Source organism: Ahaetulla prasina, chromosome 7 (genome assembly GCF_028640845.1).
Source record: "Ahaetulla prasina isolate Xishuangbanna chromosome 7, ASM2864084v1, whole genome shotgun sequence".
Classification (NCBI taxonomy): domain Eukaryota; kingdom Metazoa; phylum Chordata; class Lepidosauria; order Squamata; family Colubridae; genus Ahaetulla; species Ahaetulla prasina.
The window spans coordinates 95,073,708-95,100,195 of NC_080545.1; the positions used below are offsets into that span (position 1 = coordinate 95,073,708).

Consider the following 26,488-nt stretch of genomic DNA (forward strand, 5'->3'; position numbering starts at 1 on the left):
ACTCTACTGTACCCTACTCTACTCTATTATACTCTACTCCATTCCACTCCATTCCATATTTTCTATTCTACTCCATTCCACTCCACTCCACTCTACTCTACTCTACTGTACTCCACGCCATGCCACGCCACGCCATATATTCTATTCTATGTTATGCTATGCTATGCTATTCTACCCTATTCTACCCTACCTTACCCTACCCTACCCTACTCTACTCTACTCTACTCTCCACCCACAAAGATCTTGGATTCTCCAGCTCTGGAGGTTTTTCAGAAAAGTCTGGCCAGCCAAATCTCATCTAAACTAGGCAGATTGCAGTACATCAAACTTATTCTACCTTGTGGCCCTTTCTAATTCCACATTGGCTCATTCAGAGCTATAAAAAGTAGCAGGAGGTTCAAATGAAACCCCCATTATTCCCCCAAAAAATAGTTTATGGTTTTTCTACTTCTCAATCTAATTTTTATAAGCATAACGGCAGCTGTTGTCCAAACAGTGCGCAGGCTGCACTGGCTACCTGTGGCCTTCCGGGTGCGCTTCAAGGTTTTGGTAACCACCTTCAAAGCGCTCCATGGCATAGGGCCGGGTTATTTACGGGACCGCCTACTGCTACCGGATACCTCTCACCGACCCGTGCGCTCTCACAGAGAGGGACTCCTCAGGGTGCCGTCAGCTAGACAGTGTCGTCTGGCGACGCCCAGGGGAAGGGCCTTCTCTGTGGGGGCTCCCACCCTCTGGAACGAACTCCCCCCAGGACTCCGTCAACTTCCGGACCTCCGGACCTTCCGCCGCGAGCTCAAGACACACTTATTCATCTGTGCAGGACTGGCGTAGATTTTTAAATTTTATAGGGGTTTTAAAGTGGTCTTAATATTTATATTTCTAGTTTTAATAATTTGGGCATTAGAATAAGTTATTTAATGTTTATTTTAAATTGTATATAAGTGTTTTATATGCCTGTGAACCGCCCTGAGTCCTTCGGGAGATAGGGCGGTATATAAATATGAATAAATAAATAAATAAATAAATAAATAAATAAACGTCAGTTTTAGCAAGGACTTGCAGAGTCCCAAATGCGAGGTGAGCAGCTATATCCATTTCGTAAAGAAATACAGGGAGTCCTTGATTTACGACCCTGTATTAGGGAGCCCAACGTTTCTGTTGCTAAGTGAAACATTTGTTAAGTGATTTTTCTCCCCGTTTTACGACCTTTCTTGCCACAGTTGTTAAGCGAATCAGTGCAGTTGTTCATTTAGTAACACAGTTGTTAAGTGAATCTGGCTTCCCCATGGACTTTGCTTGTCAGAAGGTCGCAAAAGGGGATCACATGACCCCGGGACACTGTAACCGTCATACATACGAGCCAGTTGCCAAACGTCTGAATTTTGATCATGTGACCATGGAAATACGGCAATGCTCATAAGTGGGAAAAACACCCATAAGTCACTTTTCTCCGGGCCGTCATCACTTCAAACGGTCACTAAACGAATGGTTGTAAGTCAAGGACAATATCCATCTCGTTAAGTTGATAACAATAACAGTACTCCATTGCAACTGACATAAATATGAGCCAGCTGCCAAGCATCCACGTTTAAAACACGTGATCATGTTTAGTCCAGAATGCAGCTGCGCGGGTTATAGAGGGAGCTACGCGTAGCTCCCATGTAACACCGCTCCTGCGCAGACTGCACTGGCTGCCTGTGGCCTTCCGGGTGCACTTTAAGGTGTTGGTTATGACCTTTAAATCGCTCCATGGCTTAGGACCTGGGTACTTACGGGACCGCCTGCTGTTACCATACGCCTCCCACCGACCCGTACGCTCCCATAGAGAGGGACTTCTCAGGGTGCCGTCCGCCAAACAATGTCGGCTGGCGGCCCCCAGGGGAAGGGCCTTCTCTGTGGGGGCTCCCACACTCTGGAACGAACTTCCCCCGGGTTTACGCCAAATACCCGACCTTCGGACATTTCGTCACGAACTCAAGACTCATCTTTTTATCCGCACAGGGCTGGCTTAAATTGGGATTTTAATGTTTAAATTTATTAATTTTAAACGGGGTTTTCTTAGTATGGTAAATTTTAATTATTGGGCTAATTTAAAATAAGTTTTTTAAATCGTATTTTAAACTTGTATATTGTATTGTCGGTTTTATTATGCCTGTACACCGCCCTGAGTCCTTCGGGAGAAGGGCGGTATAAAAATCAAATAAAATAAATAAATAAATAAATAAATAAATCATGGGGATGCTGCAGTGGGGCGGTGGCCGACAGGTGGAGTTCTCCACTCACAATCAGGAGGCTGTGAGTTCGATCCTAGGTAGAGGCAGATGTTTCTCTCTCTCTGGGTGCACTGAGAATGTATCTGCTGAACAAAACTCCGCATTGGCGACAGGAAAGGGCATCCGGCCAGTAAACTCCTTCTGCTCCATTCCATTGCCCAGACTCCACCCCGCAAGGGATTATGGTTAAAAGAGGAGGAGGAGGATCACAGGGATGCTGCTATGGTTGTAAGTGTGAGACACAGTCATCAGTCACTTGTTTCAGTACCATTCCAATGGTCACTAAATGAACCGTTGTAACAGCGACCAATCACCAAATTATTTAAGCATCTGTATCAGGGAGATTGATAGGGATGCAGTGGTGTAGTGGGTAAGACGTTGAGCTTGCCAATCGAAAGGTCGACAGTTCAGCGGTTCAAATCCCTAGTGCCGCCTAACGGGGTGAGCTCCCGTGACTTGTCCCAGCTTCTGCCAACCTAGCAGTTCCAAAGCAGGTAAAAAATGCAAGTAGAAAAATAGGGACCGCCTTTGGTGGGAAGGGAACAGCGTTCTGTGTGCCTTTGGCGTTGAGTAATGCCAGCCACATAACCATGGAGATGTCTTCAGACAGCGCTGGCTCTTCGGCTTTGAAACGGAGATGAGCACCGCCCCCTAGAGTCGGGAACGACTAGAACGTATGTCCAAGGGGAACCTTTACCTTTACCTTATCAGGGAGATTCCTCTGTCTCTTTCGAAGAGACTAATATTCCAGACTAACAGAAGAAATGCATCTTTTAAGGACTGCCCCCCAAAAACACAAAACATTTCAGCTCTACTGTAAGCTATTTAAATGCTGGTGAAAAAGCCGGTTATCAGTTTGAGAAGCTCCAGGGGTCAAACCCTGGCAAAGTGCTGAGTCAGCGAAATGTCACTTTTCCGGGGCTGCATTTGATGGATGCATTGATGACTGTTTTGGAAAGCCAGATTCTTGATAGGGGATTAGCTGGGAGACTGCAGGGCAGGATGAGGGGGGGGGGAGCGTGGAAACCATTGGTTGTCACCTGTGCAACCACTGAAGTGTGACAAGGATCTGATACCAAGCACAAAGAGGACAATTCCTTCGGAAAGTCCCCAAAAAAAAAAACAACCCAACAAATTAGAAACTGAGAAGGGAGGAGGGGAAGAGGTCATGGAGATTCTTTTTTAAAAAAATTTTTGGCACAACAGTATATATAAGCATAAGCATGAAACAACTATACAACATATAAGCGCATATATAATGAAAGGAAACAATAGGACAGGAACGGTAGGCACTTTTGTGCTCTTATGCACGCCCCTTATAGTCCTCTTAAGAATGGGGTGAGGTCAATGGTAGAGAGTTTTTGGTTAAAGCTTTTGGGAGTTTGAGAAGAGACCACAGAGTCAGGTAGTGTGTTCCAAGCGTTAACAACTTTCTTACAAAAGTCATATTTTCTGCAATCAAGATTGAATAGAATAGAATAGAATAGAATTTTTTATTGGCCAAGTGTGATTGGACACACAAGGAATTTGTCTTGGTGCATATGCTCTCAGTGTGCATAAAAAGACAAGATACATTTATCAAGATACAATATTTACAACACAATTGATGGTCAATATATCAATATAAATCATAAGGATTGCCACCAACAAAGTTACAGTCATATAGTCATAAGTGGAAAGAGATTGGTGATGGGAACGATGAGAAGATTAATAGTGGTGCAGATTTAGTAAATAATTTGAGAGTGTTGAGGGAATTATTTGTTTAGCAGAGTGATGGCCTTTGGGAAAAAAACTGTTCTTGTGTCTAGTTGTTCTGGTGTGCAGTGCTCTATAGCATCGTTTTGAGGGTAGGAGTTGAAACAGTTTATGTTCTGGATGTGAGGGATTTGTAAATATTTTCACGGCCCTCTTCTTGATTTGTGCGGTATACAGGTCCTCAATTTAAATGAATTTTAATGAACCAGTTAACATTAAGTTTGAATCTATTGTTTGCTCTTGTATTATTGTGATTGAAGCTGAAGTAGTCTTTAACAGGAAGGACATTGCAATAGATGATTCTGTGTGTTAAACACAGGTCTTGTTGGAGTCGGCAGAGTTCTATGTTTTCTAATCCCAGGATTTCAAGTCTGGTGGTATAAGGTATTTTGTTGTTTACAGAGGAGCGGAGAACTCTTCTTGTAAAATATTTCTGGACACGTTCAATTATATTAATGTCAGAGATGTGGTATGGGTTCCAGACAGGTAAGCTGTGTTCAAGAAAGGGTCTGGCAAATGTTTTGAATGCCCTGGTTAGTAGTGTAGAGTTTTTGGAAAAGAAGCTACGCAAAATTAGATTTACAACTCTTAGAGCCTTTTTTGCAATGTAGTTGCAGTGGCCTTTGGCACTTAGATCATTTGATATGAAAACTCCAAGGTCTTTTACAGGGTGGGGGTCATCTGTAAGGTAATGTCTATCAAGCTTGTACTTAGTGTTTGGGTTCTTTTTCCCAATATGTAAGACTGAGCATTTGCTGGTTGAGATTTGGAGTTGCCAAGTTTTAGACCAATCGGATACAAAGTCAAGGTCTTTTTGAAGGGTAGAAGTATTGTTGGTGGTGTTAAATAGTTTGACATCGTCAGCAAAGAGGACACAATAACTTGAGATATGGTCACAGAGATCATTTACGTATAGTATGAAGAGCGTTGGTCCAAGAACGCTGCCTTGAGAAACGTTCTCGCTCCTCCAAAACAGAAGCTGAACGTTAGGTAGAAGAAAAAAAACCGCCTGGGAGAAAATTCAATTCTTCTCCAAGCAAAGTGGCAAGATGACTACTTCCTCCACAACAGTGGTCTCCAACCTTGGTCCCTTTAAGACTTGTGGACTTCAACTCCCAGAGCCCCTCAGCCAGCAAATCTGGCTGAGGGACTCTGGGAGTTGAAGTCTACAAGTCTTAAAGGGACCAAGGTTACAGACCCCTGCTCCACAATGTCCATTTTGGTGAAGGGTTCAAAAGTACAACAGGCAGGTGGTTTGTTGACATTATCAAGAGGGATAGAATCAAGATGGCATGAAGGGTTCATACAGGAGGCTTTTAAGAAGACGCTGGACTGCTGTTTGTCAGAAATGGCATAGGATCTCCCGCTTGGGCAGGAGGGGATTGGACTAGATCAGGGGTCTGCAAACTTGGCTCCTTTAAGACTTCTATACTTCAACTCCCAGAGTTCCTGAGCCAGCTTTGCTGGCTGAGGAACTCTGGGAGTTGAAGTACACATGTCTTAAAGGAACCAAGTTTGCAGACCCCTGGACTAGATGACCAATGAGGCAGTGGTGGGTTTCAGCAGGTTCTGACCAGTTCTGGAGAACCAGTAGTGGAAATTTTGACTAGTTCGGAGAACCGGTAAATACCACCTCTGACTGGCTCTACCTCCATCTATTGTCTGCCTCCTGAGTCCCAGCTGATCGGGAGAAAATGGTGATTTTGCAGTATCCTTCCCCTGGAGTGGGGAGGGAATGGAGATTTTACAGTATCCTTCCCCTGCCATGCCCACCAAGCCATGCCATGCCCACCAAGCCACACCCACAGAACCAGTAGTAAAAAAAATTTGAAACCCACCACTGCTACAAGGTCCCTTCCAGTTCTGTAAATCTGTACTGCTTTAAATGGCCTTGGTAAGACTAAAGTTTAAAGTATATGAAGAACAGTTGCTGGAATTGGTTATGTCAAGGACTCCCTGGTCCTTGAAAAGAAGGACCAGGGGAGACATGATAGCAGTGTTCCAATATTTAGAAGGGCTGCCACAAAGAAGAGGGAGTCAAACTATTCTTCAAAACATCAGAAGGCAGGACAAGAAGCAATGGATAGAAAGTAACCAAGGAGAGAAGCAATTTAGTACTAGGGAAAAATTTCCAGACAGTGAGAACAATCAATCAGTAAAATGGCTTGGTAGAAGATGATCCATCTCTGGAGGTTTCTAAGAAGAGACTAGACATCCATTTGTCTGAAATGGCATAGGGTTTTCTGGTTGAGCAGGGGGTTGAATTATAATATAAAAACAGAGTTGGAAGGGACCTTGGAGGTCTTCTAGTCCAACCCCCAGCCCAGGCAGGAAACCCTACACCATCTCAGTCAGATGGTTATCCAACATCTTAAAAATTTCCAGTGTTGGAGCATTCACAACTTCTGGAGGCAAGTCGTTCCACTGGTTAATTGTTCTCACTGTCAGGAAATTCAGCCGGTTCACACCAGTTCATGTGAACCGGTTGTTAAATCACCCGCCCACCCCCTGCTATCAAAGTGGATCCTGGTCACTGCGCTGCAATGGAGAAATGGGAAACAGAACGGCCAGCATGAGGGAAGGAGACGGTCGCATGCCCTCTTTCTTCTCCCTGCTCCTCCTCCTTCCCTCGTGCTGGCCAATTCATTTCCCATTTCTCCATTATTATTATTATTATTTATTAAATTTTTATACCGCCCTTCTCCCGAAGGACTCAGGGCGGTGTACAGCCGGAGATAAAATGCAAAATATGTACAATTAAAACAAATTAAAACATAGCAAAATTACAAAAACGGCTAATAATTAAAATTAAATTTAAAATATTTAAGAATATTAATAAAACCCCAATTTAAAATCAAACTATTATGCCAGTCCCGCTTGAATAAATAAGTATGTTTTTAGCTCACGACGGAAGGTCCGAAGATCAGGCACTTGACGTAGGCCAGGGGGGAGTTCATTCCAGAGCGTCGATGCTCCCACAGAGAAGGCCCTACCCTTGGGGGCCGCCAGCCGACACTGTTTGGCGGACGGCACCCTGAGGAGACCCTCTCTATGAGAGCGTACGGGTCGGTGGGAGGCATAGGGTAACAGCAGGCGGTCTCGTAAGTACCCGGGTCCTAAGCCCGGGCAGCACAGCACCCAGGATCCACTGTGATAGCAGGGGAGGGGATTTTAATTTAAATTATTTGAATCCCACCACTGGGATCATCCCTTGAACACCGCATTGGCATTGACAAAATCCCCATCGGTCAATTGCGAAAGGCAGCTTCGCTTGGCACAGCTTACATCCTGCGACGAGAGACCTCTGATACCACCCAACGCCCACATCTGCCCATCCCAGGTCCTTGGGAAGGATTCGAGAGGTGGACAAAAAAGCCCAATCCGCTCTGTGCGACTGTACGGCTGACTGTGCGACGTACCCACAATAATAGCGACGACAAACAAGAACAATATCCTTCTGCACGGTGGCCTTTTTATGCGAGGCAGGGATGTGAAGGGGAAGCCGAATCCCAAAGCTATTTGCACATTTATTCACAGCCCATTAAATTCACTTAAAAAGCAAGATTATTTCTCAGACAAAGCCACAGCCAGGTTTCAGGCCAACACATCGCCCCATCTAATATGCCATCCAAATGGCCCTTGTTCTACCGATAAACCCTTTTTATCTCAGCCTTCCAGATTCTAATCACTACATTTGCATCCTTTGTTCCTCTAGGAGTCTCCGAGCCCTGGGGACAGGGGGAAACCCTCATTCCGACTCGTTTCCACCTGTCAAGTTTAAAATTTCACAAAATAAACGTAGATTAACATACGCGGGGTTTTTTGTTTCGGAGCGTTATCGATGCCTGCATAGTGTGTGCTCTTATTTTATTTTTATTTTTTTTTCCCCAGAAAAGAGGGAAGACAAAGATCCATCCATGGTGGGTTTTGTTTTGTATTTTTTTAAGCTGATGTTGTCAAAAAGAAAATTGGTATCTGGAGGACAGATAGTGGGATTAAAAACCGAGAGTTTTATCTGCTCTAATGATATCCCGTGGAGGGTTTCTCACCGCAAACAAATAAAGCAGAAGGAATAAAATGGCCGCTAATGATAAAAATGTGACGCCACATTAACATGGCTCCTCTCGGCTTCCTTCACTGCAATTTCGCATATCTTTTCTCTCCTCTGCTTCTCTACTATACATACACATCCCACTTTCTCTCCCTCTCCCTCTCTCCCTCCCTCTCTCTCTCTCTCTCTCTCTTCATAGAAGGAAGGAAGGAAGGAAGGAAGGAAGGAAGGAAGGAAGGAAGGAAGGAAGGAAGGAAGGAAGGAAGATGATAGAGAGACACAGAGAAGGGAGGGAGGGAGGGAGGGAAGGAGGGAAGGAGGGAAGGAGGGAAGGAGGGAAGGAGGGAGGAATGAAGGAAGGGAAGAAAGAAAGAGAGAGAGAGAAAGAAAAGAAAAGAAAAGAAAAGAAAAGAAAAGAAAAGAAAAGAAAAGAAAGAGAAAGAAAGAAAGAGAGAGAAAGAGAGAGACACAGAGGAGGAAGGAAGGGAGGGAGGGAGGGAGGAAGGAAGGAAGGAAGGAAGGAAGGAAGGAAGATGATAGAGAGACACAGAGGAGGGAGGGAGGGAGGAAAGGAGGGAGGAAGGAAGGAAAAGAAAAGAAAAGAAAAGAAGAGAGAGAGAGAGAAAGAAAAGAAAAGAAAAGAAAAGAAAAGAAAAGAAAGATGATAGAGAGACACAGAGAAGGGAGGGAGGGAGGGAGGGGGGGAGGAAGGAAGGAAGGAAGGAAGGAAGGAAGGAAGGAAGAAAAGAAAAGAAAAGAAAAGAAAAGAAAAGAAAAGAAAAGAAAGATGATAGACAGATACGGAGAAGGGAGGGAGAGAGGGAGGGAGGGAGGGAGGGAGGACGGAAGGAAGGAAGGAAGGAAGGAAGGAAGGAAGGAAGGAAGGAAGGCAGGAAGGTAGGAAGGAGAAAGAAAGATGTTAGATAGATAGATTGACAGACAAGTAGAGAGACAGACAGATGTAGATAATGTTTACTTACGCTAAAGCTCTCTACAAAAATCTGAACTACTAATGGTGAAAGGAAATTGGCGGTAGATAAGAGTCAATGGAATTCAAGGTGGGCTGGACTTAGATCTCTTGTGGGCATGAAGGGACTTGAGACTGATGATGCATTTGACTCCCTCCCTTAGGCTCAGCCTGCTCATTTCCTACAATTATCTCTTACACAGAATACAGAATAACGGAGTTGGAAGGAACCCCTGAGGTCTTGTAGTCCAATCTCCTGCTCAAGCAGGGGACTTTACATCATTTCAGACGAATGGTTCTCCAATCTCTTCTTTAAAAAACCTCCAGTGATGGAGCACCCACAACTTCTGGAGACAAGTTGTTCCGATGATTAATTGTTCTCATCGTGAGGAAATTTCTCCTTAGTTCTAGCTTGCTTCTCTCCTTGATTAGTTTCCATCCGTTGTTTCTTTCTTTCCTTTCAGTGCTTTGGAAAATAATTGTCGTGTCCCACTCCTCCGCTGACGACCGGGTCAGGGAAATCCGAATCAGGCTTGCCTCTGCAGCTCTGCCCAAAGTGCTAGCAAAGTCCTCAGAGCAGGCAGGAGACCAGAAAGTGACTTCAGCAAGATAAGTTCGACTTTGCCTGACTCAGAGAATGCCAGAAAGCAGATCCTTTATATAGGCCATGGGGTGTGGCTCCATGACTCAGCACTCATTAAGGCCTGCCCCTCCCTTCCTTCTGTTGCCTCCGCCTATCCAGTCTTCTGATGCGAGGGTCATTCCAATCAGCAGCTGTTGGAAATAAACTTTCCTCAGGCTCACATGCTGTGGAGGAGGGGGAGGGGTCTAGCTGCTCCTTTTGCCTGGGCATGGAGCCAGGGCTGGGGCCGGGGGATGCTCCCTCCTCTGCAGCCTGCTTGGGCATGGAGCCAGGGCTGGGACCGGGAGGTGCCCCCTCCTCTTCAGCTTGTCTGGGCATGGAGCCAGGACTGGGGCCGGGAGGCATACATTCCTCCGTGTTCAGGAGCAGATAAGAAGGCCCCGGCTGCTGTGAGAGCGGACAAGACACAACAATAATTTAACGCCCTTATCTTTGTAGAAGCCCCTCAAATATTGGAACACCCTCATTGCGTCATCCCCTTTTGTGACCTTCTGGTGAGCACAGTCAACGGGAAAGCCAGATTCACTTAACAACTGGGTGACTAACTTATCCACTGCAGTGATTCACTTAACAACTACAGCAAGAAAGGTCATAGGATTGGGGCAAAACTCACTTGACAAAGGTTTCCCTTAACCACAGAGATTTGGGCCTCATTTTTATGGTCGTCAGTTGAGGACCACCTACAATAATCAAGCATTAATCAGTATAAATGGTAGCTTGTGGGTTCCATTGAGGACCTGTATACTGCACGAATCAAGAAGAGGGCCGTGAAAATATTTGCAGATCCCTCGCATCCTGGACATAAACTGTTTCAACTCCTACCCTCAAAACGACGCTATAGAGCACTGCACACCAGAACAACCAGACACAAGAACAGGTTTTTCCCGAAGGCCATCACTCTGCTAAACAAATAATTCCCTCAACACTGTCAAACTATTTACTAAATCTGCACTACTATTAATCGTTTCATAGTTCCCATCACCAATCTCCTTCCACTTATGACTGTATGACTGTAACTTGTTGCTGGCAATCCTTATGATTTATATTGATATATTGATCATCAATTGTGTTGTAAATGTTGTACCTTGATGAACGTATCTTTTCTTTTATGTACACTGAGAGCATATGCACCAAGACAAATTCCTTGTATATCCAATCACACTTGGCCAATAAAATTCTATTCTATTCTATTCTATTCTACAGTACTCTTTTTTTTTTTTAATTTGAATTTATATCCCGCCCTTCTCAAAGACTCAGGGCGGCTTACACTATGCCAAGCAATAGTCTTCATCCATTTGTATATTATATACAAAGTCAACTTATTGCCCCCAACAATCTGGGTCCTCATTTTACCTACCTTATAAAGGATGGAAGGCTGAGTCAACCGTGGGCCTGGTGGGACTTGAACCTGCAGTAATTGCAAGCAGCTGCTGTTAATAACAGACTGTCTTAGCAGTCTGAGCCACCAGAGGCCCTGCTCTACTAGCCTTCTTCTTTCCCTCCCTCCCTTCCCTTCCTGTCCCTTTCACATAATTTAACTTTAAAAGCAGGAAAGACATCACATTCATTTTATCTAATAATGGGGCCAGATGCGATTTGTAGGGCCGGGAGTTTAGGCCTAATCTAACTTTGTGGGGATGCTATCTTAAATTCAGGTCATCTTCTTTTCCGATAAATACGGTATCTGTTTCAATCTGGAAAATATGAGTAAAATTTTCAGTTAAAAAATAAATAAATAAAGGAAAGGAAAATGAGTTTTCGGTTTCTAATTACGTGCCTCATCGAGACCAATGTCCTTATGTGCGTCATGGCAGCGAAGCGCCTACGGTATCTAATGTCTCCATCTGTCCATCCGATTCTCTTTACTGAAGAATTATTGTACTTACACAAGACTGAAATTAATTTATCTACATATTGCCCGGAGATAACAGGAAATAAGAATAATTCGGCTCTCTGTTTCACATTTTAACACTTTCTTTGATCTTCCCGAGAAAAGAGGGCCTTTGATTGGCACTTGGATGGAGCACCAAGAAGTTCTCCTGAAGTTCTCCCAGTTTGATATGAATTTCTTTCTCGAGGTCCCTCCTTCGCTTTGATCAAGGAAATGATGCCCCCCCACCTGCATAATATCCAGTCCCTCCTTCAAAGCAAATCCAGCTCACTTCACACAACCCGATGAGAAATCTTGAAAGCAGTTGTGTAGAAGGAATGGGGTGACCTAAGGGGAAACGTCACTCCTGCGAACGACATTATCCTTCTTCGGATTTATTTATTTATTTTATTTGTATCACGCCCTTTGTTATTTATTTATTTATTTTGTACAAATAACTCAAGGTGGCAGATATAGCCAACACATCTTCCTTCTCCTATTTTCCCCACAACAGTAAACTGTGAGGTGGGTTGGGCTGTGATAGAAGGACTGGCTCAAAGCCACACAGCTAAGGGCTGTGGGTGGGACTAGAACTCACAGTCTCCGGGTGATTGGCCCAAAGTCATCCATCCTGCTTTCAGGCCTAAGGCGGGACTAGAACTCACAGTCTCCGGGTGATTGGCCCAAAGTCACCCAGCCAGCTTTCAGATCTAAGGCGGGACTAGAACTCACAGTCTCCTGGTGATTGGCCCAACGTCATCCACCCGGATTTCAGGCCTAAGACGGGACTAGAACTCACAGTCTCCTGGTGATTGGCCCAAAGTCATCCATCCTGCTTTCAGGCCTAAGGCGGGGTTAGAACTCACAGTCTCCTGGTGATTGGCCCAACGTCATCCATCCTGCTTTCAGGCCTAAGGCGGGGCTAGAACTCACAGTCGCCTGGTGATTGATTCAACAGCATCCATCCTGCTTTCAGATCTAAGGCGGGACTAGAACTCACAGTCTCCTGGTGATTGGCCCAACATCATCCACCCTGATTTCAGGCCTAAGGTGGGACTAGAACTCACAGTCTCCTGGTGATTGGCCCAAAGTCACCCAATTGATTTCCACGGCTAAGTTAGGTCTAGAACTCACCACCTCCTGCTTTCCAGCCTGATACCTTAACCACTTATATCATTATAATAAATAATTATTAGAACAACTTTTATTCACTAAAGAAAATGCTGCTCTGACTCTCACTGAGAGTGTGTGATTAAGCAGAACTGGATTTTGAAAAATCTGGAAGCACCATGTTTTTATTTTTAAAAAAAAAACAGATGCATTTCTTCAGGCTCTGGTTTTCAGAGCCTTCCTACTGAGCTGAAATGCGCCAAATTTTGACTGAAATGGAATAATAAAACGAGGGGCTTCAATGCAGGGGTGAAATCTACTTACCTTCCCTACCGGTTTGGTAATGCGATTTTGGACCCTCTGATGCATGCGCAAAGCCTTCTGCGCATGTGCAGAGGGTAAAAAAACAGGTTACTTCCTGGTTAAAACCAGGAAGTAATGACATCCGGGCACTACCAGTTCTCCAAACCACCTGTTGCCGCCGCTACCAACTTGCCCGAACCGGTGTGAACTGGTAGCATTTCACCCCTAGTTCAATAACTCTCAAGCATACTCGAGGAAAACTGGAAGAAAAATAAATAGGGAAAGGAAAGCTAAAAACCGGGCAATTAAATATAGTGTGAGATTTTTTTTGCTAGTTGCTGCTGGAACTGTACATGAAAGGGTGTGAACTAAGTTTAAACGCTTAGATAACACAGAGATGAACAGGAAGATAGGCAGATAGGCAGATTGCGTAAATATGTAGATTGATAGCCCGGTATTACACGAGAAAGCTTTAATCGGCCAGCCAGACGACCTATTTTCCAAAGGACACTCATTTATTTAAAGATATATTGGATTGGAATAGCATTTGGTTTCAGTTCTGGCTTTAGCTGAGGAGACCAGAAAGAAGAAGCAACAAGCAGGAATATTTTAGCATCCTCAAAGCGGATAGTTATCTAGTCACCATTGTTCGCCACAAGGCAGAGACAGGGTGCAGCTTCCTTTAAATTGTCATAATTATTCGACATGTGTATCTTATACACCATGGAGCATGGAGCATTCTTAGCAAGCTTTAGGTGACCACTTTGAGGAAAAAGTCAGGTTTAGGATCAGAGATTCCTACAAGATGACAAATTTGATTTTTAAGGACTTTTTTCCTCCTTCCTTATTTCCTTCTTTCTTTCTTTCTTTCCTTCTTTCCTTGATCCCTTCCTTTCTTCGTCCTTCCCTCCTTTACTTTTTCCTTCCCTTCCTCCTTCCTTCCTTCCTTTCTTCCTTCCTTTTTTCTTTCCTATCTCCCACTCCTCCTTTCTCCCTCCCTCCCTTTCTCTTTCTTCCTTCCTTCCATCCTCCCTTCTTTTCTTCCTTTCTTCCTCCCCCTCCTTTTCTTTCTTCCTTTCTTCGTTCTTTCCTTTTTCCCTTTCTCCCTCTCACCATCCCTCTCTCTTTTCTTCCCTTCCTTCGTTCCTTCCTGTCTGCCTTCCTGTTTTTTCTTTTTCTTTCTTTCTTTCTTCTATCCTTCCTTCCTTCCTTCGTTTCCTCCTTCCATTCTTCCTTCTTCTTTCTTCCTTTTTCTTTTCCTTTCTTTTCGTATCTTTTCCTTCCTTCATTTCTTCCTCCCTCCCTCCATCCTGCTTTTCTTTCTTTTTTCATTTTTTCCTTCTTTCCTTTTTTCCTTCCTCCCTCCCTCCCTCCCTCCTTTCCTTCCTTCCTTCCTTCCTTCCTACCTACCTACCTACCTTTCTTTCTTTCCTTCCTTTCTTCTTGTTTTCCCTTTATTTTTATATCTTTTTCTTCCTCCCTCCCTCTTTTCCTACTCATTCCTTTTCATATCCTTCCTCTTTTTTTTCTTCCTTTCTTTTTTCTTTCTTCCTTTCTTTCTTCCTTTCTTTCCTCCTCCTCCTCCTCCTCCCCCCTCTCTGGAAGAAACCAAGAGATTTCAGGTGTCTGCATTTTCAAGGGATTTATTTTGGTTACGGCTTCAGGTCAACTTAACAGGTATGTTTTAATGAAAACATTACCTTCTGGTGACCTTCGGGATTTGAAGGTGAAAATGCAGTCAGCAGCAAAAGGAATTTGAAGCGTCATGGATAAAACTGCCAGTGCTCAAGACTTTGTTTTTTTGCCTTAGAGCAAGTGTCTTTCTCAACACACACACACACACTGAATAGCCTGAAACAAGGAGGATATATAAACTAAGGCTGAAAAACAGAGGTTAAGAAAAGGTGACAGTTCTAGAAGCCCTTTGCCACATCATTTCAAAGACTATTTTAGCCATGACTTTAAAAAAAAACACAATGTACAGCTCAAAATCCAGCAATTACAGAAACTGGGGGAATGGGCAGGCGGGGGGGGGGGGGAGAGGTTATAAATCTTTTGGGTCAGAAGAGCTTCGCTGCCTTCTGCATCAACTCCTTTGCAAAAAAAAAATGTTATTTTTCAAAACCATCGGTTTGGTTTAAAAGAGGATATTCTTTCTGGATTTCACCGCAATGGAGACAAGGCGATCGGCGAAATATCCTCAGGCAGTATGCTGTTCTTACACTTAGCACATTAATTAATTAAATATAATATTTAATTAATTAAATATTAATTAATATTTGCAGATCCCTCCCATCCAGGACATAAACTGTTTCAACTCCTACCCTCAAAACGACACTATAGAGCACTGCACACCAGAACAACAAGACACAAGGACAGTTTTTTCCCCGAAGGCCATCACTCTGCTAAATAAATAATTCCATCAACACTGTCAAACTATTTACTGAATCTGCACTACTATTAATTTTCTCATGGTTCCCATCACCAATCTCTCTCCACTTATGACTGTATGACTGTAACTTTGTTGCTGGCAATCCTTATGATTTATATTGATATATTGACCATCAATTGTGTTGTAAATGTTGTACCTTGATGAAGGTATCTTTTCTTTTTATGTACACTGAGAGCATATGCACCAAGACAAATTCCTTGTATATCCAATCACACTTGGCCAATAAAAAATTCTATTCTATTCTATTCTATTCTATTAAGAGGTAGCCCCAAAATGTGTGCGGATGTTTCCTCTGCTATTGTATAACCTCTCTCTCTCTCTCTCTCTCTCTCTCCAACATTCTGTATTGCTAGTCCTTCTTCACGTACGACCACAACGGAGCCCAAAATTTCGGTGGCTGAGTTTTGCCCCCATCTTACCAATTTCCACGCCGCCGTCCTTAAGTGAACCACTGCAGTGCATAAGGGAGTAACCCGGTTGTTAAGTGAATCTGGCTTCCTCTTTGACTTTGCTTGTCGGAAGGTCGCCCCAAGGGGATCGCATGCACCCCGGGACGCTGCAATAGTCATACGTGTGTGAACCGGTTGTCAAAGCATCTAAATTTTGATCACGTGACCACGGGGGAGGCTGCAGCGGTCGTTAAGTGTGAAAAAGGGTCATCGGTCACTTTTTTTTCCCCTGCCGTTGTAACTTTGAACAGTGACTAAATGAACCTGCAATCTTCCTTGTTTCCCGTGCTTCCATCTTGAGAGGACGATCGAATAGAATCACAGAGTTGGAAGGGACCTTGGAGGCCTTCTAGTCCAACCCCCCTTGCCTAAGCAGGAAACCCTGCACCACTTCAGACAAATGGTTATCCAACCTCTTCTTGAATACTTCCAGTGTTGGAGCATCCACAACTTCTGGAGGCGAGTCGTTCCACTGATTCATTGTTCTAACATCAAGGACATCAAGCAGAAATTTCTCCTTTGGAGAAAGAGTGCAGAGAAGAGCAACAAAGAGGATTAGGGGACTGGAGGCTAAAACATATGAAGAACGGTTGCAGGGACTGGGTATGTCAAGTTTAATGAAAAGAAGGACTAGGGGAGACATGATAGCAGAGTTCCAATATATCAGGGGTTGCCACAAAGAAGAGGGAGTCGGGCTGTTCTCCAAAGCACCTGAGGGTAGAACAAGAAGCAATGGGTGGAAACTGATCAAGGAAAGAAGCAACTTAGAACTAAGGAGAAATTTCCTGACAGTTAGAACAATTAATAAGTGGAACGACTTGCCTGCAGAAGTTGTGAATGCTCCAACACTGGAAATTTTTAAGAAAATGTTGGATAACCATCTGACTGAGATGGTGTAGGGTTTCCTGCCTGGGCAGGGGGTTGGACTAGAAGGCCTCCAAGGTCCCTTCCAACTCTGATGTTATGTTATGTTAACTTGCCTGCAGAAGTTGTGAATGCTCCAACACTGGAAATTTTTAAGAAAATGTTGGATAACCATCTGGCTGAGATGGTGTAGGGTTTCCTGCCTGGGCAGGGGGTTGGACTAGAAGGCCTCCAAGGTCCCTTCCAACTCTGTTGTTATATTATATTATATTTTTGGTTACTGGGGAAGCCTTACCCGTAGCAGTATAACAGAGGGGGAAGGGACCTTGGAGGTCATCTAGTCCAATGCCCTGCTTTAGCAGAAGACCCTACACTATTTCATACAAATGGATGTCCCGTCTCTTCTTGAAAGCCTCCAGCGTTGGAGCATTCACAACTTCTGGAGGCAAGTCCTTCCATTGATTGCTTGTTCTCACTGTCAGGAAATTCCTCCTTAGTTAGTTAGTTCTAAGTTAGTTAGTTAGTTCTTCATTCTGGGTTGCTTCTCTCCTTGATTAGTTTCCATCCATTATTTCTTCTCTTGCCTTCAGGCGCTTTGGAAAATAATTTGACCCTCTCATCTTTGTGGCAGCCCCTCAAATATTAAACCAGTGATATCATGTTTCCCCTAATCATTCTTTTCGCTACCCAATTCCTGTAACTGTTGGTAATCATTAATCCTGAACTGTAATCATCTTTGCTGCTCTTCTCCACACTCTTTCCAGAATTTCAACATCTTTTTTTATATTGTGGTGACCAAAATTGAATGGACTATTCCAAGTGTGGTTTTGCTAAGACTTTATTAATGCAGCCTGGGACAGCACTGGCTTTTTTGACCGCTGCCGTGCACTGCTGGCTCATATTTAAGGGATTACAAAAAAGATGTTGAGACTTTGGAAAAAGCGCAAAGAAGAGCGATTAAGACGATTAAAGGCCTGGAGACTAAAATATATGAAGAACGGTTGCAGGATTAGGCCCCAACCCCTATGCCATTTCAGACAAGTGACTGTCCAGTCTCTTCTTAAAAACCTCCAATGATGTAGCATCTACAACTTCTGGAGGCAATTGGTTTCACTGGTTAATTGTCCTCACTGTTAGGAAGTTTCTTCTTAATTCCAGGTTGCTCCTCTCCTTGATTAGTTTCTATCCATTGTTTCTTGTTCTGCCTTCTGGTGCTTTGGAAAATAGGTTGACCCTTTTTACTTTGTGGTTGATAATGTTGACAGCTTATCACCTCTTTAAATAGAACAAAGAATTTCTTCCTTCCCTATTCTATCTATTATTATTATTATTATTATTATTATTATTATTATTATTATTATTATTATTATTATTATTATTATTATTATTATTATTATTATTCATATTTATATACCGCCCTATCTCCCGAAGGACTCAGGGCGGTTCACAGGCATATAAAACACTTATATACAATTTAAAATAAACATTAAAAAACTTATTCTAATGCCCAAATTATTAAAACTAGAAATATAAATATTAAGACCAATTTAAAACCCCTATAAAATTTAAAATCTACGCCAGTCCTGCACAGATGAATAAGTGTGTCTTGAGCTCGCGACAGAAGGTCCGGAGGTCCTTATCTATAAACAAATCCTTAAAACCTCATTGTTCAATCCTGATCAGCAAAACTCCATTAATCATCACCAGACATAACAGCGTGTATCTATTTTAACCTCGATCAAATCAACCAACTTTAAACTCCTTCTTTTTTTTACTTTTAACAATCCTGATTTTTCATCCCTTCAAATAACGCCCTATTCCTTTATTTTTATTTTTATTTTTCAATTTTTCATTGATATTAACAGGTCTCTTTTATAAATCCAATATAGGAAAGTTATCCAGGTCATTCTTTTATTTTCTTATGTGTATATTCCTTTTTAATCATGAAGGCTTCAGACAGTTTCATGTCTATATCCAGCGTAACATCTTTTTTCCATATCATTCTTGTAGCCTGTCATTTTTAAATCCATTTTCGAAACAAGCTCAGTCTTGTCCAGTAAAACTTGTTCCTCTTCCTTATCATCTTTTAAACTTAGCCTATTTATAATGGCAGACACTTTTAAATTTAACTTCTAGATCCTTGGTTCACAAATATGGTGCAGCACCTCCATTGCTAAAGTATTCTATTCTATATTAGGAAGTCACATTTAAATGTTCATCTCCTTTAATTGTAATCCTTACTTCCTTTCTAGTTCCCTCCAGTGTGTAACTTTCAAAGTCCCATGTTATCCAGTGGTGGGATTCAGCCAGTTCACACCTATTCGGGAGAACCGGTTGTTAACTTTCTAAGCAGTTCGGAGAACCAGTTGTTGGAAGGAATCTTATTTTGTTTTTTTCCACTTTACAGGGCTAATCCTGTAAGGAAGGCAGGAAGGAAACATTCTGGTGTTGTTTCTAGCCTAATCTTTATTGCCCTGCTTACAGAAACTGCCTCTGGTTAACCCTTATTACATTGTAACAGCTAAGGCAAAGTGCCTATCAATGTGAGTGACGTTGAGTTGGCCATGCCCACACAGTCACATGACCACTAAGCCACGCCTACCTAGCTGGTCATTAGGGCAGAGAACCGGTTGTTAAGTTATTTGAATCCCACCACTGATCTTATCATGTCTTTCCTCAAGAATTCAACACAACCGCATTTCCCCCACAGGAAGGATTTCTATAATTAATTTCTAAATCTTATTTCAAATCAATCTGGACCAGTAGTGGTATTTACTTACCTTCACTAAAGGTAAAGATAAAGGTTCCCCTCGCACATATGTGCTAGTCGTTCCCAACTCTAGGGGGCGGTGCTCATCTCCATTTCAAAGCCGAAGAGCCAGCGCTGTCCGAAGACGTCTCCGTGGTCATGTGGCCGGCATGACTCAACGCCAAAGGCGCACGGAACGCTGTTATCTTCCCACCAAAGGTGGTCCCTATTTTTTCTACTTGCATTTTTTTACCTGCTTTCGAACTGCTAGGTTGGCAGAAGCTGGGACAAGTAACAGGAGCTCACCCTGTTACGTGGCACTAGGGATTCAAACTGCTGAACTGTTGACCTTTCGATCGACAAACTCACCACTGTCTCCCTTCACTACCGGTTTGCAAATGTGAGCGCACGTACGCGCCACCTCTGTGCATACACAGAGCCTTCTGCTCAGGCACAGAGCATCCATGATGTCATCTGGGCAGGTCAGCGGAGCCTCCTGCCACCACTGCCACCGCTGCTACCGGTTCTCCCTTGATTGAAATCCCTCAACTCGCAGCTCCTTGGTTCACAAGTCAAACCATAGAAACCAGAGTTCCTGCAGTCTATTCACAAGGAGAAGCTATCCGGAGTACGAGTGGGCAATCTTATAATCCCTCCTTTTTCCAAAGAGACTTCTCCAGCCAGAATTCGTTATGTCTCTGCCACAATGCCGTCCTGGCTACTTGAGGGACATCTGTTTTGCCATGAATTGTATGTCAGGCCTGGAAGCCGTATTACCTTGGTGCCTTCAGGATCCAGGCCTGCCACAATCCTACCGTGGGAATTTGGGAGAGGGGATTGCATGAGTGAAGTAGAATTAGCCATTAAAAAATTTCGCAGAGAAGTTCAAGGCCATGGTGTCCGACAGCTGTGCTGAGAAGAAAGTGGAGGTTGTCTTCTGTACGTGAAGGAACTGATTGGAGCAGTGATGGACATGTGGGAGAAGTGGGCAAGGTCTTGAACTTTCTTTTGGGTGAGGAAAACCCGGAAGATCTCAGATTCGGGTTTTCCACAGATGTGCCAATACGATATCTCTAATAAAAGTTAACTTTGAGGAATTGCAAGCCTCAGAGTTTGATTTCATTGGGGGTGTTACTTGGAACCCTGATATTGTCACTGAGAATCCAAATCACAGAATTTCTCCAAAGCAGCAAGATTTGACTTGGAATGTAATTGTTCTTAAGCCAGAGTCATGAAATGATCTTTCAGGAGCAATTTGCCATGTAGGCTCATAAGCAGTCATGAAATCCAAATTTTTTTACTACCGGTTCTGTGGGTGTGGCTTGGTGGGCATGATGTGGCTTGGTGGGTGTGACAGGGGAAGGATACTGCAAAATCCACATTCCCACCCCACTCTGGGACCAGCCAAAGGTGGTATTTGTCAGTTCTCCAAACTACTCAAAATTTCCGCTACCGGTTCTCCAGAACCTGTCAGAACCTGCGGGATTTCATCCCTGCTCATAAGTAATAGTGGAATTGCCAGCGCATACAAGCAAAACTTCCTTGTCATAACATTGCATCTCTCTCTCTATGAAGCAAGATTCTTATTGTATTCATTGACACAGACAGACAGATAGACAGACAGACAGACACTGGGACACTAGAAGCAGCTGGAAATGAGAGTTGTTGTCAAAACCCCAAAATACAACCATGTTGTCAACTTGTAAAGCATTCCTGGCCTGCTCTCAAGTTGCCATAGGCAGGAGGCGGGGGGGGGGGGGACTGACAGAGCAACACTGCCTGGTAAGGCCTGTTATTAAGAACACAAAGCCTGCAATTACTGCAGGTTCGAGCCCGGCCCAAGGTTGACTCAGCCTTCCATCCTTTATAAGGTAGGTAAAATGAGGACCCAGATTGTTGGGGGGGCAATAAGTTGACTTTGTAAATATATACAAATAGAATGAGACTATTGCCCTATACATTGTAAGCCGCCCTGAGTCTTCGGAGAAGGGCGGGGTATAAATGTAAACAAACAAAAAAAAAACAAAAAAAAAACACGGCAACAACCAGAAGCACATTCCACACATACCTTCCTCAAGGCTGCAGCCTAGGTTACCAGAGCCAGCTGGAGAGGCATGTTTTCTACAGCCTGTGAAAGTGCTCTGTTGGAGAATGTGATTTATGACATACCTGACCATAGGGAAGTTGAGGGATGGCTGAGAAGATTATAGGAACTTCACTTCTTGTCATTCAGGATACTGCTTATAAGTGCTATGTGCTTAGAGCTCAAAGCATTGTTACAGACCCCACACATCCACTTCACTGTATGTTTCTGTTGCTCTCCTCTGGGAGGGGCTTTCAAAATATTTCTAGCAGGACTTCCAGATTCTGTAACAACTTTATTCCCTATGCCATCCGTCTGGTAAACTTGCAAGTTTAGTTTCTCTCACCCTGTGCATGTATACAGCTGAACTAGACTGTGTTGCTGTTTCTCGGTGTGATATAATATATGTGGGTATAAACATAATCTTGCATTTATTTACTTACTTTGTCATGTTTACGTAGTGTATATTGGAGGTGGTGGTGACCCTTTGAGAGCTGCATGCAATGAAATTTTATTTTAATGTATGCCGATTAGTGTCCATACAAAGTGACCATAGAGTTATCCTAAGTCTAAACCTAAGGCAGCGATTGGAACTCCAAAAACTTTGGAGAGCTCTGCGTAATTTCAAATCATTAAGTGGTAAGTTGAGGAGTACCAGTACAACACAGAACGTGAAACAAATATAACCTCAAATTATACAAAAGTTAATTTTGAAAACCAGGAAGTGAGAAGTAATTAGCAAATCAAAAGCTCCAAGATAAAAGAAAACAGCTAACATTGCCATCCCCAAATTAAAGCAGAATTGTAGCTCCAACTATCTAATCAATCATGTATTCTTATCGGACAAGAAAGCTACGCATCTCAGCACCAGGAGACAAATATCTATCCTGTTGCTGTCTCTATTTAGCATTGCTTCAAAACTTACAAGGCTACGGAGGAAGCGTTAGAACATAATATATAACAGTGATGGCAAACCTTTTTGCCGTCACGTGCCAAAAGCAGGGGAAGCACGGGGGCGGGGGAGGTCATGCGCACACATGCCCACACCCATAATTCAATGTGCCCTGCCCCCTTGTGCATGCGCGTGTGACACCCTCCCCCATGCTCCCCCAGCTTTTGGCACTTAATGGCCCGGTGGGCCCAGTAGGCCTGTTTTTCACCCTCCCTAGGCTCCAAAGCCTTTCTAGGAGCCTGGGGAGGGCAAAAACAGTCTTCTCCACCCACCGGGATAGCTCAGGCTGTTAAGAAGCCTGTTATTAGAACACAGTAGTCTGCAATTACTGCAGGTTCAAGCCCGGCTCAAGGTTGACTCAGCCTTCCATCCTTTATAATGGATGATCTCTGGAGGGCCAGGGATAGGGGTTGCTCCTCTGCCCTGGTCCTATTAGACCTCTCAGCGGCCTTCGATACCATCGACCATGGTATCCTGCTGCGCCGGTTGGAGGGATTGGGAGTGGGAGGCACCGTTTATCGGTGGTTCTCCTCCTATCTCTCCGACCGGCCGCAGTCGGTGTTGACGGGGGGGCAGAGGTCGGCCCCGAGGCGCCTCACTTGTGGGGTGCCGCAGGGGTCGATCCTCTCGCCCCTTCTGTTTAACATCTACATGAAGCCGCTGGGTGAGATCATCAGTGGTTTCGGTGTGAAGTACCAGCTGTATGCGGATGACACCCAGCTGTACTTTTCTACACCGGACCACCCCAACGGTTATCAAGTGCTGTCCCGTGCCTGGAGGCCGACGGGTCTGGATGGGGAGAAATAGGCTCAAGCTCAATCCTCCAAGACAGAGTGGCTGTGGATGCCGCATCCCGCACAGTCAGCTAAATCCACGGCTGACCATCGGTGGCGAGTCATTGGCCCCGATGGAAAGGGTCCGCAACTTAGGCGCCCTCCTGGATGAACGGCTGTCTCTAGAAGATCATTTGACGGCCGCTCCAGGAGAGCTTTCTACCAGGTTCGCCTGGTACGCCAGTTGCGCCTTTCTGGACCGGGATGCCCTATGCACGGTCACCACGCACTCGTGACGCCTCGCCTGGATTACTGCAATGCTCTCTACATGGGGCTCCCTTGAAGGGCATCCGAGGCTGCAGTTAGTCCAGAATGCGGCTGCGCGGGTGATAGATGGAGCCCCCCGTGGCTCCCGTATACCCCCCATCCTGCGCAGGCTGCACTGGCTACCTGTGGCTTTCCGGGTGCGCTTCATGGTTCTGGTGACCACCTTTAAAGCGCTCCATGGCATTGGGCCTGGTTACTTACGGGACCGCCTACTGCTACCGAATATCCCTCACCGACCCGCGCCTCACAGAGAGGGTCTCTCAGGTGCCGCCAGGCAATGTCGTCTGGCGACACCCAGGGAAGGGCCTTCTGTGGGGCCCCACCTCTGGAATGAACTACCCCGGACTTCGCCAGCTTCCGGACCTCCGGACCTTCCGCGGGCTTAAAACATATTTATTTAACTGTGCAGGACTGAGCTAGATTTTAAATTATCGGTTTTAAATTGGGTTTTATTCTATATTTTTAATTCTAAATTAACGGGCTTTTTAGAATAAGTTTTTTAATTGTTTTTTAAATTGTATTTATGTGTTTTTAAATGCCTGTACACCGCCCTGAGTCCTTCGGGAGATAGGGCGGTATATAAATTTGATTAAATAAATAAATAAATAAATAAATATAAGGTAAGTAAAATGAGGACCCAGATTGTTGGGGGGGCAATAAGTTGACTTTGAAAAAAAAAAATACAAATAGAATGAGACTATTACCTTATACACTGTAAGCCGCCCTGAGTCTTCGGAGAAGGGCGGGATATAAATGTAAACAAACAATAAACAAACAAACAAACCCCTGGGGGGCCCCCCAGAGGGCCCTCCAGAGGCCAGAAATGACTCGTTTCCCAACAGCAAATAGGCCATTTCTGGCTTCTGGAAGGCCTCCTGGGGGGAGTCCATTTTCGCCCTCCCCAGGCTCTTAGAAAGGCTCTGGAGCCTGGGGAGAATGGAAAATGGGCCTTCTCCATCCCCCATCCCCACAGAGGCCCTCCAAAGGCCAGAAACAGCCTGTTTTCTGACTTCCAGTGGGCCCAAAAGGCCCCGCCGGACCTGAACTAGGGCAACGCTCATGTGCCAACCGATATGGCTCTGCGTGCCATCTGTGGCACGCAAGCCATAGATTCGCCATCACAGATATATAACATCCAAAAGATATTATTGGAACACTGAAGAGGAATCTACAGCTGACCTCGGGGAAGGTATGTGAGAGCTGTTGCAGAGAAAGGAAAGGAGTGAGTTGTTAAGAAAGACTGGAGGAAGTGTGAAAAAAATTGAAAATAACCTCACCATGATTTTATTTGGTGCAGTTAGAACCATTAACCAGTGGAACGACTTGCCTCCAGATGTAGAAAGTTAGCACCCAGCCAGAGGTGGGCTTCACATACCATAATAACAGGTTTGCCCAGCACTGGAAATGTGAGCGAGCGCCATCCGCACATGCATGCAGCATCACAAAACATGGGAATTTGCTCATGTGCGCCATCCGTGCATGTGTGCAGTGTCAGAAAATATGGGAGTAGAGTAGGGTAGGATAGAATGGAATGGAATGGAATGGAGTGGAGTGGAGTGCAATTGACTAGACTAGACTAGACTAGACTAGACTAGAATAGAATAGAATAGAATAGAATAGAATAGAATAGAATAGAATAGAATAGAATAGAATAGAATAGAATATGGAATGGAGTGGAGTGGAGTGGAGTGGAGTGGAGTGGAGTGGAGTGGAGTGGAATGGACTAGAATAGAATATGGAATGGAATGGAATGGAATGGAATGGAATGGAATGGAATGGAATGGAGTGGAATGGACTAGAATAGAATAGAATAGAATAGAATAGAATAGAATAGAATAGAATAGAATAGAATAGAATAGAATAGAATATGGAGTGGAGTGGAGTGGAGTGAAGTGGAGTGGAGTGGAATGGAATGGACTAGAATAGAATAGAGTAGAATAGAATGGAATGGAATGGAATGGAATGGAATGGAATGGAATAGAATAGAATAGAATAGAATATGGAGTGGAGTGGAGTGGAGTGGAGTGGAATGGAATGGACTAGAATAGAATAGAGTAGAATAGAATGGAATGGAATGGAAATAGAATAGAATAGAATAGAATAGAATAGAATAGAATAGAATAGAATAGAATAGAATAGAATAGAATAGAATATGGAATGGAATGGAATGGAATAGAATAGAATAGAATAGAATAGAATAGAATAGAATAGAATAGAATATGGAGTGGAGTGGAGTGGAGTGGAGTGGAGTGGAATGGAATAGAATAGAATAGAATAGAATAGAATAGAATAGAATAGAATAGAATAGAATAGAATAGAATAGAATAGAATAGAATTTTTTATTGGCCAAGTGTGATTGGACACACAAGGAATTTGTCTTGGTGCATACGCTCTCAGTGTGCATAAAAGAAAAGAAATATATATACTTTCTGGAAATAGATTGATCTCTGCATGCCATAAATAAATAAATTCTCTAAACATTTCTATACCTTTATTCAGTCCTTCAACCTTCACTTTCTCTCACCAAAATTTATTTCCTTGTGTTCTAAGACGATGTCTCTCCTTTTTTCCCCTAGAAAATCTAACATACACACATATGCAGATGTTTGTTTGCAAGAGATACTTTGGAAAATTAATATATATATGTTTCTAAAAGTGGCTTAATGAAACGGGTAAAGTAACCGCCAGAAGTAACTGAAATGTGACATCTGTCTTTTTTAAACAAAGGGGAAAAAAGGAAAGAAAGAAAGAAACCTTTTCACACACGATTTAAATCTGACAAGTTGGACTTTGTCAACTTGGCAAAACAGGAGGTTTTCAAGAAACAAAAAAACAAAAAAAAGGCTCTGCGCTACTTGGGTTTT

General features: G+C 43.7%; 1 long non-coding RNA gene across 1 annotated transcript in view; it reads right to left on the reverse strand.

The window, feature by feature from the left end:
* LOC131202515 (uncharacterized) overlaps positions 1–13,087 on the reverse strand; it is a 74,799-nt gene extending 61,712 nt beyond the window's left edge. Inside the window, exon 1 of the long non-coding RNA XR_009156168.1 lies at positions 12,997–13,087. This is a non-coding gene — a long non-coding RNA (uncharacterized LOC131202515). The remainder of the gene's footprint in view (positions 1–12,996) is intronic.
* Between the last annotated feature and the right edge of the window lie 13,401 nt (positions 13,088–26,488).